The following is a 17,275-nucleotide window of genomic DNA, read 5'->3' on the forward strand; positions in this document are numbered from 1 at the left end:
ACTGGTTAGAGGGGCCACCGATGGGAAAAATCTTATTTTTTTTCTTGTCACATACTGCTTTCCATGTTACCATATCCCTCTTTTTTTTTTTTTTTTTGATTGAAGTGTAGTTGATTTACAATGTTGTGTGAATTTCTGCTCTACAGCAAAGTGATATGCATATATGAGGCTTCCCTGGTAGCTCAGCTGGTAAAGAATCTGCCTGCAATGCAAGAGACCTGGGTTCAATCCCTGGGTTGGGAAGATCCCCTGGAGGAGGGTATGGCAATCCACTCCCGTATTCTTGGCTGGAGAATCCCCATGGACAGAGAAGCCTGGTGGGCTATAGTCCATGGAATTGAAAAGAGTTGGACACGACTGAGTGGATAAGCACAGGATGTATATATATACATTCTTTTTTATGTCCTTTTCTATTATGGTTTATCCCAGGACATTAAATATAGGATCTTATTATCTCCTCTATATATGATGGTTTATATCTGCTAGTCCATTCTAAAGGAGTCGGTCCTGGGTGTTCTTTCGAAGGAATGAAGCTAAAGCTGAAACTCCAGTACTCTGGCCACCTCATGCGAAGAGTTGACTCATTGGAAAAGACCCTGATCCTGGGAGGGATTGGGGGCAGGAGGAGAAGGGGACGACAGAGGATGAGATGGCTGGATGGCATCACTGACTCGATGGACATGAGTCTGAGTGAACTCCAGGAGTTGGTGATGGACAGAGAGGCCTGGCGTGCTGCAATTCATGGGGTCGCAAAGAGTCAGACACGACTGAGCGACTGAACTGAACTGAACCCTAAACTCCCAGTCCATCCCTCCGTCTTGGCGACCATGCATCTGATCTCTCAGTCTGTTTCTGCTTCTCAGGCAGGTTCATTTATGTCATATTTTAGATTTCACATATAAATGACATCATGTGGTATTCGTTTTTCTCTTTGTGACTTACTTCACTTAGTCTGATAACCTCTAAGTCCCTCCACGTTGCTACAAATGTTATGATTTCTTTCCTTCTTACAGCTGAGTAGAGTATTTCATTGTATATATGTACCTTATCTTCTTTATCCATTCATCTGTTGATGGACATTTAGGTTCTTTCCTTGTCTTGACTATTGTGAATAGTGCTGGTATGAACACAGGGGTGTGTGTATCTTTTTGAATTATAGTTTTGTCTGGGTACATGCACAGGAGTGGGATTACTTCTGCACTGCCTGCATTGCAGCCGATTCTTTACCACTGCAAGGGATCTAGGTTCAAAACCTGGTCAGGGAAGTAGATCTCACATGCTGCAACTAAGATTTCACAGGCTGCAACTAACGATCCTGTTTGCTGCAACTGAGAGCTGGTGCAGCCAAATGAATACATATGATACATAAGTAAATGTTTTAAGAAAAGGTGGTGAAGCAGACATCAGAGTTCTCCCTAAAGAGCACCCTGGGCCATACTGAGGACCAGGTTGGCTCCTGTAACAGTGGCACCTGCTCTCCTTTAGTCAGTGCCGGGGTTGGCCTTGCCCCTCATGACCGCTTTGTCAAGGTCATTTCTTGGTATGGCAATGGCTTTGCCTACAGCAACAGTGTGGTTGGGCTTAGAGCCCACGTGGCCTCTGAGAAGTAAGAGCCCCTTGGGCCACCAGCCTCAGTGAGAACATGAGAAGACGAGAGAGGCCTTTAGCTGCTGGGGAGACCTTGGCCCACCCCGGTTCCCCAACACACTGAGCATCTCCCATCCTCAACACAGTTTCCACCCCAGAACCCTGAAGATGAGGAGGGGCTAAGGAGCCCTACCTTGTCATGTGCCATCTGTGAAGTATCCTGTACCCCCCCCCATTAGAGATACACTGTTAAGTATTAAAGCAAATATGCTAAAATGTTAATAGTAGCATTGAAAGGGCAGGTATATGGAGGTTAACTGCACAGTCTTTTCATTTGCCCATACTTTTGAAACATTTCCACAATTACATGTTGGGAGGGGGCTTACTGCAAGGTTGAGACTCATAATAGAATACAGGTAGCAAGTTATCAGGAATCATGTTACCACGGGGTTGAAGCAATCTGCAAGTAGCATGAGAATTAATTACGCATATGGACTAATAAGTCTGTTTACACATCATCTAAAGACTTAATTGAGTGCTTATCCAACATGACCTTTGCTTTTAATCTCTGATGGGAAATGATTAAAGAGTGTGCCAGCAGAAAAACAGCAATCAGTTGCTACTGTGTACAGGTTAAGTCCTGTACAATGAAGACAAAAAAGAGCTTGTATTGCAATTCCCTGCCCCCCTCCCCAAGCCCAGGATGGTGGTCGCAGGAAAAAGATTTGGGTTATAAACAATTAGAAAGTATTCAGTAACCTTATACTTCAAATGCTCTCTGTGGTCACTCCGTCATTCTTATTTTATGTAGTTTTGGTTGTACTGGGTCTTTGGCTGTGCTCAGGCTTTTTCTAGTTGGGGCAAGGAGGGCTGTTCTCTAGTGGTGGTGTGCAGGTTTCTCATTGCAGTAGCTTCTCTTGCTGTGGAGCACGGGCTCCAGGCTGCATGGGCTTCAGTAGCTGCAGTGTGAAGGCTTAACTGCTCGGAGGCATATGGGATCTTCCCAGGCCAGAAATCCAACCCGTGTCCCCTGCACTGGCAGGCAGGTTCCTATCCATGGTACCACCAGGGAAATCCCATCCAGTCATTTAATTCATTAGACAACTATTTATTGGAAGCTCATGATATGTTGGCACTGTTCAAGATGCTGAGGATTTTTTAGAAAGCAGTGACTAAAAGAGTAAAATAGTGCTAGCCCTTGTGGTGCTGACATTGCAATGAAGAGAAAAAGACCACAGAAATAAATACAGTAGATGTCACCTGGTAGTAAGTGTGATGGAAGGGAGGGAGATAAATAAAAATACAGATGGGATGGAGTTAGGGGGTGCTGGGGTGGAGATGGACTGGGGTGCAGTTCCCGGGATGGTTAGAAAGGGGATTTCCAGAAGGGAGCTCTTGATCAAAGACCCTAAGTCAGTAAGGTAGTGAGCCAGGTGGGAACCTCGGAGAGGAACATTTCAGGAAGAGAATAAAGACCTTTGTAAAGGCGCTAAAGGGAGAACGTGCCCAGTGGGTCAGAGAACAAGAAGGAAGCCACTCTGGGCTGGAGTAACTGAGGGGGTTGTGAAGGGAGGTGAGGGCAGAGAAGCGGGGTGCAGGCTGGGGAGATGATGCCAGTCGTTTGAAGCCCTCATAAAAGTGACTGTGGCCACTGGAGGATTCTCGACAGAAGACTGACATGATTTGCCCAGCATTAAACATTTGTTGGCTACTGGTGCTGTTCTAGAGTTTGGACCTTCCAGGCATGGAAAACTATAAGCGTAGGGCTTGGTTATTAGTTAAGGTTAATCTGGACACTGAGGTTTCATTTAGATTTTTCCTTTCGTTGGAAATAAATTTTTAAAATTATGTTAAAAACACATTCACATAAATTTTTTACCATCATAACCATTTTTAAGTATGCAGCTCAGTAGAGTTAAGCCTGTTCAGAATGTTGATCAGAACATCTCCACAACATTTTCATATTGCAAAACGAAAACGCAGTGCCCATTAAACAACACCTTTCCATTACTTCCTCCTCCCAGACCTTGCCAACTACCATTCTGCTTTCTCTGTCTATGAATATGACTGCTTTAGGTACTGCATATAAGTGGAATCATACAGTATTTGTCTTTTTGTGACTGGCATATTTCACTTAACATACTATTTCTCAAGGTTCATCCATGTTGTGACATGTGACAAGATTCCCTTCCTTCTCAAGGCTGAATAATATTCCATTGTATAGCTCTAGCATATATTTTATTTATTTATTCATCCATTGATGGATACCTGGACATTGCTTCTATCTCTTGGCTATTATCAACAATGCCATTATGAACACAGGTGTGCAATCATTACTTTGAGTTCCTGTTTTCAATTCTTTGGATATAGGCCCAGAAGTGGGATTGCTGGATCATATGGTAATTCTGTTTTAAAATATTTGAGGAATCACCATACTGTTTCCATAGGGCTGGCATCATTTTACATTCCTACCAACAACACACAGTGGTCCTAGTTTCTCCACATCCTTGCCAACACTTGCTTTTTTTCTAGTTTTTTGATAGTAGCCATTCTAATGGATCTAAGATTTCTCTTTTTTTTCTTTAATACCGCAAATACACAGATTCTTTATTTTTTTTTAAGAGACATTTTTTAATGTGGACTTTTTTAAAAGTCTTTATTGAATTTGTTACAATATTGCTTCTATTTTATGTCTTGGTTTTTTTGGCCGTGAGGCACGTGGAATCTTGGCTGCCTGGCCAGGGTTCCAACCCACACCCCCTGCATTGGAAGGTGATGTCTTAACCACTGGACCATCAGGGAGGTCCCTTTTTCTTTGTTTTTAATTGAAGCAGTCACTGTTCTCCAGTTCTCTTTACCAGTTTTCATTTCATCTCTTACACCAAGCAAACTTCCACTAACCCGTCTATTTCTATTTTTCTGGAACCGGTTGTCTGGATACGGAGGCCAGGCTGGAAAAATTCGGAGTGGCTGCAGTCCTTCCTTCCTCTGCCCCCCACCGCCCTCCCCGTTTCGTATCAGAGGAGCTGCGCATAAACTTTGCTAGGTTCTGGGGACAAAAGGTCATTTTTAGCACTGTGTGTTAGGCAGATTTCACCACAAAACACTTCAGAAATCTAGGAGAGAGGAGTTTGATTTGTATTAATAGTTCCCTTAAAGCGAAAGTGTCATCCTCTGGGCAGGATGATAGCCACCCGACCAGAATGTGTTTTGGCCTCTGTCGTGATCCATACTTAGACCGAATCCCATGTTTATTGTCTGACCGTTAAGATGTGTGTCTCCAGCTGATTAGATAAGGGATTCTGAGCACGGGCGGAGGAGGAAGATGATAACATTAAAGACTTCTCTCTGGCAGTCCCGCTCAGTGAAGCCGGCCTTCACGCTCTGATTTCCCTCAAGGAGAGCCACTCAGTAACTATATCCTTGGCAAGTGTTGACACTAGTTTGAAAGTTTTCTGCTTTGAATAAAAAGTCTTTGATTTTTTTTTTTCCTTCTGCCCTTAAAATAAAAAATGCTGTAGTTAAGTGCCCTGGGCCAAATTCTGCTTTTAGTTACTATTTCTATGGCACTTGGACTGTACACACAAGCAAACCCTGAAGTTGATTCCATTGCAGAGTTTTAATAACAGTTTACATCTTTGTGTCATTTTATGTTGTAGAAAAGGATTGCATGTACATTTGCTTGTCTGATACACACACACACACACACACACAACTATGCAATATGTAAGGTAGAAATATTTAATTCTATTTGATAGGCAAAGTAACTGAGACTCAGAGAGGTTAAGTGGCTGGTCTGAGGTCACACAGGCAGAGATGGGGCTCAGATCCAGACATTTCAATTCTTAAATCTGTGCTATGGAGGGTTTTGTTTTTGATGATTATGAAATTATCAGTATACATAGATAATTATATTATTCCCACATCATGTAAAAAGTGAGGAAGAAAACATAATTGAATAAAAGTAACCAAATTTGTCACCACACAGCTGGCTTGGGGGTAAAGAGTCTGCCGGGCCATGCTAAGAGACACAAAGGACATAGGTTCAATCCCTGGGTCAAGAAGACCCCCTGGAGGGGGAAATGGCAACCCTCCCCAGTATTCTTGTCTGGGAAATCCCACGGACAGAAGAGCCTGATGGGTTACAGTCCATGGGGTTGCTAAGAGTCAGACATGACTGAACATACTTGCGGGCAACCAGATTTGTGAAATGCAGGATACAAGTAAGAACTTTGCGGGAACTGTTTGAATAGATTATGATAGACTGCAAGCTGCTAAAGGACAATGACTGAGGCTTATTTATTTTTGCATTTTGTATAATCCCCAGCACAGTATATCTTGTACCTAGTGAGCACTGAATGTATGAAAGAATGAATGAGAACAATTACCTTAAGTCCTAGAGGAAGCTCGCCAAGGATTCAAAGTGGCTGGGAGAACTTCATGGAAGTTTAATGAAAAAGAAAATTTAATTAAGAGTTTAATGAAAATTTCATGAAGCTCTTCAGGAAATAAGGCCCAACTAGCTAACCAGTGATTCTGCTTCCGTGCACCCAGAGAACAGGAAGAGGGGAGGAAATAGATGAAGAGCTGGGATTGATTTACTGTGACTTTTATTCCATCTTCCTAAGGATCATATGGGTGATAATAGATGCAAAAGTGAGCAACTTGTGCTGAGAATTTCCATTTTTTTCTAGCCTGTCATTATTGCTTTGACCTATATAGTAATGTTAATGACTCACCAGCTGACCTGAGTGTCTGGGGTCAATTGGGGCAGCACCTGACCCACAGCAGGTGCTCAGTAAATGTTACTGAAAGAATGAATGAAGGTCAAGCATTAACCAGACAAAAGCAGCCTGCAGGGATGCCCTGGTGAAGGATGAGCCTCAACACCCTCTCCCCTAATAGCCGCTAAAGAGTGGGGCCCCCAGATTGGAAGAACAGCACCCCTCTGTCACTCTCTCCTTCAGACTTAGGAAGGGGAAAAACCCATAATCACCAGGCAAGCTCTTTGGCAAGAGCTCCTTAAGAGGTTGTATGTATGCTGGTCACATCGCCAGTGACATCCATTGATGCTTCTGAGGTCCACTTTTCCAAATATCTAGAGGGGATGATGATGGTTTATTTTAAAAGATACAGGAAATTTCTAACTGGATTCGTAATTTACAGGTTTGGGTGTGCTCGGTTGCTCAGTCATGTCCAACTCTTTGCAGCCCCGTGGACTGTAACCCACCAGGCTCCTCTCTATGTGGGATTTTCCAGGCAAGAACACTGGAGTGGGTTGCCATTTCCTACCCCAGAGGATCTTCCCAACCCAGGGATCGAAGCCTGTCCCTTGTGTCTCCTGCACTGGCAGGTGGATTCTTTACCACTGAGCCATCTGGGAATCTTTAAATGTTTAAAGGGAAAATTTAAATGTTTAAAGGGAAGCTATAAAAATTATTAGGTACAATAAAGAATAGACATACACACTTCAGCAAATTGAAGAATTCTTTTGTATATTATTGCACCTAAAGTTACTGGTTTCCTAAGTGTGTTTTTCATATTTCCAATTTTGTTTAAAGTCAGGTAGCCTATATTTTGTAAATGTCAATTAGGTCCAGTTGATTGACAGTACAGTTCCGTTCAGCGATGTCCTTTCTGATTTTCTGCCTGCCAGGTCTATTAACTACTGATGGAAGTGTGTTGATGCCTCCAGCTATGATAGTGGCTTCATCTATTTCTCCTGGCAGTTTTTGCCTCCCATATTTTTATTCTCTGTTGTCAGGCACATATACATTAAGGACTGTTATGCTTTCTTAAAGAAGTGACCCCTTTATCATTATGTAATACTTCTTTTTATCCATGATAATTTTCCTTATTCTATAGTCTGAAATTCACATGCTACCCTAGCTTTATTTTAATGAGTGTTGGCATGGATTTATCTTTCTCCAGCTCTTTACTTTTCACCTGTCTCTGTCTTTATACTTAAAGTGTATTTCTTGGATCTTGTTTTTAAATTCTGACAGTCTATATCTTTTAATTGGTGTTATTTAGACTATTCACATGTAAGGTGATAATTGATATATTTGGATCAATATCTACCATGTTTATCACCATTTTTTTGTTTGTTGCACTTGTTATTTTTGAAAATTTTATCTTTTTTTTGCTGTTTAGTTGAGCATTTTATGTGAATCCATTTCCTCTTTCAGTGTATCAATTATACATCTTTCAGAAAAATTTTTCTTGGTGTATGCCCTAGAATTTGCAGTACATATTTGCAATTAACTTAAGTCTGCTGCTGCTGCTGCTGCTAAGTCACTTCAGTTGTGTCCGACTCTGTGTGACCCCATAGACGGCAGCCCACCAGGGTCCACCATCCCTGGGATTCTCCAGGCAAGAACACTGGAGTGGGTTGCCATTTCCTTCTCCAATGCATGAAAGTGAAGTGAAAGTGAAGTTGAAATTATCAAATCATTTCAAATAATGCTGTACAAATTCATGGAAAGTGCAGATAGCTTTTCATAGAGCATTTCTGATTTCTTCCTCCCATCCCTTATAACATGGCTGTCATCAATTTCACTGACCTATATGCTATCATCATCTAATACATTGTTATTACTATTACTTTGCTCAGCTGTCTAGTAGATAAATTAAGAATAAGAAAAATAGGGACTTCCCTGGAGGTCTAGGGGTTAAGACTCCAAGCTCCCACTACAGGGGACATGGGTTCGACTCTGGTCAGGAAACAAAGATCCTACATGCCGTGTGGAACAGCCAAAAATAATAAATAAAATAAAAATAAAAACAACCCTTTAAAAAATAATAGAAAAATAAAAGATCTTATCTATTTTCATTTATTCGTCTCCAGCATTCTTCATGTAGATCTGAGTTTCTGACCTATATCATTTTCCTTCTCTCTGAAAAACTACTTTTAATGTCTCTCATAGGCAAGTCTACTGTGATGAATTTTTTGTTTGTCTGAATAAGTTGTTTTTCTCTGTCACTTTTGAAGGATAATTCCACTGGCTATGGAACTGTAGGTTGGTGGGGTTTTTTCTTTTAAATGCTTTACATATTTTGCTCCATTCTTTCCTTGCTTGCATGGTTTCTGATGAAGTCAGATAAAATTCCTATCTTTGCTCCTATATAAGTGTAAGACTATTTTTTTCCCCCATGCTGGCTTTGTTGTTTTCTTATTGTAAGAACAGGAGGAATGACTTCCAAGCATTTTACATGTTGTCACTGAAACTGGGCCTCTATACTGAGAAAGATGCCTACTCTCTATTCACCCTTCCTTCTGGTAGAGAGCTGAGAACACTAAAGCAGAAAGTTAGCAAGGAAGGGAGGCGAAGTGATGACATTCAATCCACATCGTTCTTAGTTCCTAACCCTTGATGCTATAAGCTGTGTGCTTATCAGATACACTCCTCCTTCCTCTTGACTGGGTTATGATAGAAGAAAATACTACCCCGGAGAAGAGATTTGAACAAGCTTTTCTACTCTGCCAAGGGTTTCATTTAAGCATGCACAAATAGGTCACATAAATCAAGGGCTTCAAAGTCTAGAGGAGGGAGTTGTAGTTGCCTTGTTGAAAGAAAGCCATTCATGGAATATATGTGAGTGAAGGCAAGGGAGGGGGAGTCACTTGGCTAGATCTCAAGATCTGACTAAACCCACTTCAGATGAGGAGGTTCCACTGTTTTCAGGCAGAAAAAGTGAAACTCAGCAATTGCCATGATGGCCAAGTTAGCTTTAAGCCCAAGACATGGGGTTTGAAGGGAAAAAAAAAATGGGAGAAGGATCTGGAGGGTTTATCTTTGGAATCCTCACCCTTTTCTGTTATCTAGGCTGCCTTTCTCTAGTTCTTATGGCACAATCCTCTCTTCTATCTTTCTGAAAATATCCAGTACCCAGTTTTTGAAAGTCTGATTCTCAGGTAGTCATCAGCTACAGGAATGATCTTCTTGCTTGCATGACCACATCCTAGAACATGCAAAGGTATGACTTTCCCAGAGAGTATGTAAATCTTGACAAGGGCTCCCTTAGCAAGAAGAAACTCCTAAGATAGTCACCAAGGATATATAGACTATGCTTCTCAGGCAGAGGATCCTACCCAACCTCTGACACCATATCCTCTCAATGCTTATAGATCCTCTCATTTCATAGAAATGATTTACCCTTAATCCCTTTCATTAGTGGGCAGAGGAAAAGTTTAATATTAATCTCTTTAGAAAAAAAAAAAAAGTAATTTTAGAACCACAGGAAAAGTGCCAAAGGAAGAGACACTGGAATGCAGCCCATGGGTACCCTACTTCTCCTTGAAAGGCTAGCCAAATGCCATTATTCACAGCATACAATTTTCATTTTGAAACTGGTGGAGAAGTTTTTCAGAGAAAAGAGAAACTTGTGAAAGAGCTATTTAAAATCCAGTGTAGAGTAACTTCCTGGTTTTCACCTTTTTCTTTTGCCCCTGTTTCATATTTTCAAAGCAAATATCTTCTACATTTTGGGGAAAGATGTTAGAATCCAGATTACTTTTCTCTATCATGACTTTATTCTTGTCCACCTCCAGTATGACTTTGAAGTGGAACTTATGAATGTCAGTCCTGGACAAAAGCTTATATTTTAAAAGAAGAAAGAAGTCTTTATTTTTAACTAGAGAAAAAAATTCCAAGAATTTTTCATCACTTAGTGGATAAGAGAACCCATACATCTACAAGCCCAAACCTGTAATAATGCATTTAATCTTGGGCAATTCTTTTCTAGAAAGATAGATGGAAAACAGAGTAATTCAAAGAGGGGTAATATCTAACAGTATTTTAGTGATTGAGTTAAAGCAAAATAAAAAGACATTTTGGATACCATGTACTTATTTTTAGTTATTTAGTTGCTATTTAAGTTAGCTGTTATAATGGTATTGCAGTGAAGATTTTAAATATCCATAAATTCTGAGATGTATTCTAAAGTATATAGGGGTGAAAAAACATGATGTTTGGAATTTGCCTTAAAGCATTTCAGAAGAGAGAGAGTATTACAGAAAGGAAAAAGAATAGGTAAAGCAAATATGGCAAAATCGTAGTTTTGAATCTGCATGATGAGTATATGGGGTGTACTTGTTTCCTGAGGCTGTCATAAAAAAGTCACTCTAACCTTGGGGGCTTGAAACAGTAGAAACTTATTCTATTGCAACTCTGGAGACCTGAAGTTTGAAACCAAGGTGTCAGTTCAGTTCAGTTCAGTTGCTCAGTCATGTCTGACTCTTTGCGACCCCATGAATCGCAGCACGCCAGGCCTCCCTGTCCATCACCAACTCCCGGAGTTCACTCAGACTCACGTCCATCGAGTCAGTGATGCCATCCAGTCATCTCATCCTCTGTCATCCCCTTCTTCTCCTGCCCCCAACCCCTTCCAGCATCAGAGTCTTTTCCAATGAGTCAACTCTTTGCATGAGGTGGCCAAAGTACTCGAGTTTCAGCTTTAGCATCATTCCTTCCAAAGAAATCCCAGGGTTGATCTCCTTCAGAATGGACTGGTTGGATCTCCTTGCAGTCCAAGGGACTCTCAAGAGTCTTCTCCAACACCACAGTTCAAACGCATCAATTCTTCAGCACTCAGCCTTCTTCACAGTCCAACTCTCACATCCATACATGACCACAGGAAAAACCATAGCCTTGACTAGACAGACCTTAGTCAGCAAAGTAATATCTCTGCTTTTGAATATGCTATCTAGGTTGCTTATAACTTTTCTTCCAAGGAGTAAGCGTCTTTTAATTTTATGGCTGCAATCACCATCTGCAGTGATTTTGGAGCGCCCCCAAAATAGAAGTCTGACAGTGTTTCCACTGTTTCCCCATCTATTTCCCATGAAGTGATGGGACCAGATGCCATGATCTTCATTTTCTGAATGTTGAGCTTTAAGCCAACTTTTTCACTTTCCACTTTCACTTTCATCAAGAGGCTTTTTAGTTCCTCTTCACTTTTTGCCATAAGGGTGGTGTCATCTGTATATCTGAGGTTATTGATATTTCTCCTGGCAATCTTGATTCCAGCTTGTGTTTCTTCCAGTCCAGCATTTCTCATGATGTACTCTGCATGTAAGTTAAATAAGCAGGGTGACAATATACAGCCTTGATGTACTCCTTTTCCTATTTGGAACCAGTCTGTTGTTCCATGTCCAGTTCTAACTGTTGCTTCCTGACCTAGCGTACAGATTTCTCAAGAGGCAGGTCAGGTGATCTGGTATTCCCATATCTTTCAGAATTTTCCACAGTTTATTGTGATCCACACAGTCAAAGGCTTTATCATAGTCAGTAAAGCAGAAATAGATGTTTTTCTGGAACTCTCTTGCTTTTTCCATGATCCAGCAGATGTTCGCAATTTGATCTCTGGTTCCTCTGCCTTTGCTAAAACCAGCTTGAACATCAGGAAGTTCATGGTTCACGTATTGCTGAAGTCTGGCTTGGAGAATTTTGAGCATTACTTTAGTAGCGTGTGAGATGAGTGCAATTGTGCGGTAGTTTGAGCATTCTTTTGCATTGCCTTTCTTTGGGACTGGAATGAAAACTGACCTTTTCTAGTCCTGCGGTCACTGCTGAGTTTTCCAAATTTGCTGGCATATTGAGTGCAGCACTTTCACAGCATCATCTTTCAGGACTTGAAACAGCTCCACTGGAATTCCATCACCTCCACTAGCTTTGTTCGTAGTGATGCTTTCTAAGGCCCACTTCAGCAGGCCCATATTCCCTTTGTATGCTCTAGGGAAAGGTCCTTCCTCACCTCTTCCAGCTTCCTCTGGCTTGAGGCATTCCTTGGCTTGTGGCTGCCTCGCCCTGATCTCTGTTTCCATGGTTACATGGTCTCCTTCCTGTGTCTGTGTCTTCTCTTCCATCTTTTATGAGAATACTTGTCATTTGATATAAGACCTGCTGGATAATCCAGGGTGATCTCATCTCAAGATCCTTAATTACATCTGTAAAGATTTTTTTCTGAATAAGATCACATTCATAGATATCCAGGATTACAGCATAGCCTTTGGCGGGGGCTTCCCAGGTGGCACTGGTGGTAAAGAACCCGCCGGCCAATGCAGAAGACGTAAGAGCTGCAGGTTCAATTCCTGGCTCAGGAAGAGGCCCTGTGGGAAAGCATGGCAACCCACTCTAGTATTCTTGCCTGGAGAATCCCCATGGACAGAGGAGCCTGGCAGGCTAAAGTCTATGGGATTGCACTGAGTCAGACACAACTGAAGCCACTTAGCACGCATGCATGCATGCATACTTTTGGTTCCCAAATGGAACCAGGCAGCCATATTTTCCACTGGCCTCTCCTGAACATGGCTGGTTGGACCAGGAAGAAGTGCCTGAGCCAAACAGGGGTGAGCTGTTCCTGAGCGGCCCATGACTTGCAGCCTGAACATGGCCAGGCAGCTACTGTCTGCCCCTGATTTGAATGGAAAAGCAGCCAGGAGTTGGCAGCTGGAAGGACAGAAGCCAAAAAGATGCAGAGAGTGATGCCCAAGGTACTTGCTTTGCGGCCATGAGGTCAAGCCAAACGTAAGGAGTAGAAACTACGATGACGCAGAAAAAACTCCCGGAGGAGAGAAGAGAAGTGACAGAGAGAGAAACAGAGGGGCCCCGTGTTCCCTGAGAGACGACAAGGAGGCTCAGGTCCCTGGAGCAGCCCCATTCCTGGCTCCTTTCCAGGTTGAGGGCCAGTGCCTATGAACTGTTATCATAAATCCCATTTTTTCTCAAGATAATTTTTTTCCCTTTTTAAAAAATTTTTCTTTTTTCTCTCCAGATAATTTTATTGGATCTTTCTTAACATCCAAAGTATCCAAGTCACATCACTTCCCAACTCTGTTCTGTTACTTGGAATCAGTCGTGATGGTGAGAGTGTTTACACCATGGATATAGGCAAATGGTGCCAATCAGGACTTTCTCCCACCCAACCTCCTTTGGAATGAGAGAGAAGGGGTAGGAGAGAAAGGAGTCAAAGCTGACTCCCAGGGATGTGTATAATTTTGGTTTATCCCAGTTACTCTTACCCCTGTTAACATCCCTAACTCATAGAAACACAAATGTTAAGAACGGATTAGCTGTAATTTTCTTGCCCGGAAAATCCCATGGACAGAGGAGCCTGGTGGGCTACAGTCCATGGGGTCATAAAGAGTTGAACATGACTGAGCAACTGAGCACAAGCAAGCACCTTTACTTTTACTAGGCTGTTGGTAGCCAACACTGAATACAGTTACTTAAATGTTAAAAAACAATCTAGAGATGTACTCCTATTTAAAGAAAGTATATTTTCACTTGTTTTAGAAATGGCTTCCTTATTCCTTTAAAAATATTATGTTACAAGCACGGTGTTCTTCATTTTGTTTGACTTGTGGGTCTATAGAACATTCTGATTCTAACACTGGCCCCGTAGACAGGCTATGCCCAGAGTTTCTTTTAGTTAAAAGTTTGGGAGAGGCTATGAGGAATGTTGAGGGGATTGAGAATAAATAGAATTGTAGAGAACAACTAGGCTTCAAGTGATCCCAGAACTCAGGGCCCCAGATTCCTAAACCCTCTCCAGTTGCTAATGAAACAGCTGTCCTCCCGTATGAGTTTTTCAAGAGACACATGTGCATAGGCTCAGGAACACTTGATGAAAATGACTTTGGATCCCAGACCTCAGTATTGATCTCTAGGGAGCTAGGCTGGATCTTATTGGTTACATCACCTTAACTTGCTCCTCTGGCTAAGGCTTACACTTTAAATGCAGAATAAGTCCTTTGTGCTTCTTCCCTAGGTCAGAACAACCAATATCTCACACATACATGGCCACTCCCACGTCTGTGGCTGCAGTGGATACAATCGTATGCTACCCAGGCCTCCCTTCAGGACCCACACATGCCGTCCCCCCAAGTGCTAGGAATCTTGGCTGCTGATGGCTTACAGTTGCATCCTTCTCCAAGGTTACAGCCCTCCAGGGTCAGTGTTGGGGAGAGTTGGGGAAAGGGGTTAGTGTTCAGGCCTGGCACTTTGGCTGATTTGGGACAGCCAGTTCCAGATTCCCCCATGAAATTGGCCAAGGCCCCTGCAATGTCTCCTATTACCTCCCTCGTTTCCTTACAAGTGTTGTTCTTAGGGATACTTCCTGCAAGCAAGTCTCTAAATCTCAGAGTCAGTTTTTGTGGAATCCACCTAAAACAGTAGCCATTTTTGAATATATTGCTAATTAATCACGTTGCTTGCTTTCTCTGCTGAGCAAGATTAAATCGTGAGGGTCCTCAAAATAGCCTTCTATATAATTACAAAAACAAAAAAATGCAGTGATAAGTTCAAACCCATTTATCATCCCTGCTCCAAGCCCTCACTTTAATATCACTTCTTCTTCTTTTTTTTTTTTTTAAATATCAGTTCTCTAAACCTTAGTGTTCTAGTGGCAGGAAGAGACAAGGAGAGATAAGCCTAAGGAAAGAGTATCAAGGAAAAAGGGGGCTACTTGAATTTAGCTTGAGCAAAGCCAATCTACATTGTTTTCCTCCAGTTATCCATGGGTCTCCTACCTAGGTGGGAAACAGCCCTGAGCCAGTCAGCTATTTAGGGGAAGCCAATCCAAGTGGATGAGTCGAACAAGAGGACCTGTCACTTATTTTCAACAGCTCTACTGTCTGTCACATCAAATTTCCACCACTCCCTCACACCAGAGCCATAAAATATCCTTGGCCTTAACCATTCATGCTAAGATCCAAGAACTATCCCTTGAGGTCAACATGAACTAAAAATCTGGTGAACTGTGGTCTGTTGCCAGAGCTTCCAAGAAAATCTGCTTATATTAGAATAAGACACTGGGTGCTAGCTTGCTCAGTTATGAAATATCTTGGTTAAACAATAAGAACCTAAATACTTGCTTCATTATGAGACCTTAGTAAAAATCCTTTGGTATCTCTGAACATTGTTTCTGAATCTATCAAGTGGACTGTATTTGTCAGAGATTTTGGTTGTGATGTCAGAAACACAACAGAAAATATCTTATACAGTCACTCCAAGCTCACATCTTTCTAGTTCAACAACTCCAGAGGAAAACAAGCTTCTGTCTTCAGAAGCGACTCTGAGTAGTGAAGCTGGGATCACGAGTCACAAATCATCCCTGAGACTCACTGTGGCTGGCTAGAGTCCATATACCCTTAGAGTCCGAGAGGAGGGGACACCTCTATCGGCATCCCCACTGGTACTACATAGAGGAGTAAGATGGCTTTCTTCAAGGAAAGATACTGGTAAAAAACTTGCTTACTAAAACAATGAAGATGATGAGAGTGATGATTAATAATAAGGCCTACACCAAGGCACTTAATTATAAGTTTTCTGAAAACTGGGGATAAAGGAAGGACTTAGTTAATTTTGGATGCTTACATGCTGTCGCTTCAATTGTGTCTGACTCTTTATGATCCTATGGACCGTAGCCCGCCAGGCTCCTCTGTCCATGGGATTCTCCAGGCAAGAATACTGGAATGGGTTGCCATGCCCTCCTCCAGGGGATCTTCTCGATTGAGGGATCAAGCCCAAGTCACTTACGTCTTCTGCATTGGGAAGCGGGTTCTTTACCACTAGCACCACCTGGGAAGCCCAGTTTTGGATAATCATCGTCAAAAATACTCCTTGCTGAGGACTGAGATGATCATGCGTGTGTTTCCTGCAAAAGCTATGTTTTCTGCAAATGTTCTCTTCTTTTATTGAAAGCCACTATTACTTTCCTTCCTTCTGCCCTTTGAATTCTGCCCACCATAAAATAATAAGCCAAATCTCTTTTCTCTTGCCAGCAGAAAACTGTCAAATATTCAGGGGACTCATTCACAGAGTAGAATTCTCAAAGGAAAGATCTGGAGTCCTGTTGCATACTAGGGTTGGCTAAACTAGTTAACGAACCTCAGCCAAGTGATGCTTTTAAATTCATAACTCAATTGGAACATAAAGGTGTCCTTCTCTTGAAAGGCTATTTTTCAAACCCTCTAATGAAAAAGCTAGGGAATATTGCTATCAATTCTTCCTTTCCTCCCCAAGCAAATAGCATTCCTCCACCTTGAACAGATGGGGCTCTGTGTGATAAATGGCCCAGTGTTTCAGTCCAACAGTGGATGGCACTGACGTCTTGTCCCCAGTGTTTATAAGCTGGGCTGTCCCTCTGCCTTCGTTTCCTTAAGAACTCATAAGCAGCAGGGGTTTGTTCCAGCCCGCCTTGCATTCCAGCCATTCTTTAGGATAATGATGAGCAGGGTGAGTGCCTTCTAGGAAGGATTCTGGAGAGAATGGAGGTGCGGAGGAGGAAAGAGCACAGCCTTTCACGCCTGCACTGCTTTAGTGCTCGCTATATTAATAGCTCGGGCACTGACTGCTGCGCTGACTTGCTATTCCCAGAGGGTTCAGCTGGGTTTCCATTTACAGAGGCAGTTCTAACAAAGAGGGTACACACACATGCACGCTACACACACACACACACACACACACACACACACACACACACACACACACACAATACACACATGCCACTATTCCTGTTCTTCCAACTGTCTCCTGATGGTCTTCACTGGAGGCCCCCAGACTCACCATCATTACTAAAAAGAATGTCAATCACCACCGAGTGAGAAAATCACCCATCTCTTAAGGAACATCAGACCAGAGTATTTGCTGTTCTAATGATTTCACCTGCATTGGATGGAGCTTAG

Source organism: Capricornis sumatraensis, chromosome 22, assembly GCF_032405125.1.
Source record: "Capricornis sumatraensis isolate serow.1 chromosome 22, serow.2, whole genome shotgun sequence".
NCBI lineage: Eukaryota > Metazoa > Chordata > Mammalia > Artiodactyla > Bovidae > Capricornis > Capricornis sumatraensis.